Genomic DNA, 2,067 nt, shown 5'->3' on the forward strand with positions numbered 1-2,067 from the left:
GGCAAGAGCCACACCCCAACAGGACCCAGACGGCCTGCTGGTGTCACCAGGGGGGGCTGGACCTCCAGGGCCTGCGGGGTGTGCTCAGGGGAGCTGCCGGGCCCACCCAAGACTACGGGGGGGGTGGTGGGGGTGTCTCCTGTCTGAGCCTCATTAAAGTGGGGTGACGGCTGTGGGCATGGCTCCCAACACAAGCCTTTCCCGGCCCCTGAGTGGCCGGTCTCTGCGTCCATCTCTGTCCTTTTTTTTTTTTTTAATTTTTTTAACGTTTTTTATTTATTTTTGAGACAGAGAGAGACAGAGCATGAACGGGGCAGGGGCAGAGAGAGAGGGAGACACAGAATCAGAAACAGCCTCCAGGCTCTGAGCCATCAGCCCAGAGCCCGACGCGGGGCTCGAACTCACGGACCACAAGATTGTGACCTGGCCGAAGTCGGACGCTTAACCGACTGCGCCACCCAGGCGCCCCAAAAAACAAGTTTTAGAAAACAAGAAACAAGTTGTACAGCAGGTGTAATAAAAACTGAAGATGGAAAGATGCAGGGGGGCCCCGCCTGCCAGCACCCGGCACCTGGAACCCGGCACCCAGCACCCGACGGAGGGAGATCTTCCTCCACTCGGCTTCTGTGTGAGACTCCGTGGCTGCGGCCCGCGCGTGGCCCGGTGGGAGCTCGGGCACTACCCACAGGGATCACAGCTGTGATCCACAGGGAAGGGACTTTGGGGCTCCCCTTCCCGCCCCCACTAGCGTCTGCCTCCTCCCGTGTGTCGGGGGGGGGTGTGTCCCGGACCCTTTCCCAGTGCGGGAGGCCTGGCGAGGGTGATACAGACCAGCTGGGGGAGCGGCTGGCTGGGCGTGCGGCGTGGAGAGGGCTCAGCCCTGCAAGGCTGAGGGGGGGACACGCCCCGTGCCACACCTTCCTATGGGACAGGAAGGGCCTGCCACAGCCTGGATGACCGAAGGGAGGAGCTGGGTGGCGGGCGAGGGTCTGACTCCAGCCTGGGGGCGCTGCCGCACCCCTCACCAGGCAGCCCAAGGGTACGTCTGTCTGGTGTAGCCTGCGGTGGCCCTGAGCCATCGGTGTCTTCCCTCCCCTTGTGCCGCTGTCACTGTGTGGGTCCTTAGCTTGGCTTGGAGGCAGGGACCCCACACGCCCCCTCAGGCCTGACAGCCACCCTCTTCTGTCCCTCATCCGTCCTGTGCTCAGCCTGGCCTGATGGTGACCCGAGGGCCCCACCCAGTCCTGAGGGGCCCCCATCAGGATCTGGGTGGCCCAGAGGAGCAGCCCGGGTGCTGGGTTGGGGCTGTCCTTCAAGGGGTCAAGGGAGAGGAGGAGACAAAGGGCCTGAGCAGATCACAGCCGGGCCCCGCTGAGAGGCCTTTTGGCTCTTCCTGGTCTGGCTGGGTTGAGTGGGGACCACGTTCTCGGGTGGGCCCTGAGCAGCCTTGTGGGTTCAATGGCACGAGTTTACCCCGGTGGGCCGTTTCCCTTCCCTGCCCAATGGCCACTTAATACGTGCGTCGTTTCAAAGGCCCCAGGGAGGGGGCAGCTGTGTGGTGGTCTGGGCCGACCGACCAGAGGAAAGACAGACCCAGGGCCCCTGCACCTGGCCCAGGAGGGCTGGTGGCTGGGGCCTGCTGTCCCCGCACACCCTGTCCTCGGCCTTCGGCGAACAGAGGTGCCCTGTGTCCGTCTTCCCGTCTCTCTGTGGCCCCCGGGTCCCCACGTGTCCTATCCTGCCCTCTGACCCCAGCGGTTCTGGGTTCTGTGGCCCCACTGGCACTTCTGCCCTGGGGACAAGCCCCGTCTGTGCCCCGAGGGTGCTGCTGGGCAGGGCGTCCCTCACCCGAAGCTGGTGAGGGGAAGGAAGGAGGCCTGACAGCACAGTGCTCGCTTATGAAGCAGGTGTGAGCCTCCGGATCTGAAACCCCGGTCGGAACTGTGGTGTCACAGGCCCGCATTTTGGGAAGTTTGAGAGGAGAAAGAGACAAAGCCCCGAAGTAGTAGCTGTTAGGATCATAGCGGTCTCCACTACCCGCCCCTCCCCCGCTCCCCATGTGCCCCT

Source organism: Puma concolor, chromosome B1, assembly GCF_028749965.1.
Source record: "Puma concolor isolate L17-30 chromosome B1, mPumCon1.1.hap2, whole genome shotgun sequence".
NCBI lineage: Eukaryota > Metazoa > Chordata > Mammalia > Carnivora > Felidae > Puma > Puma concolor.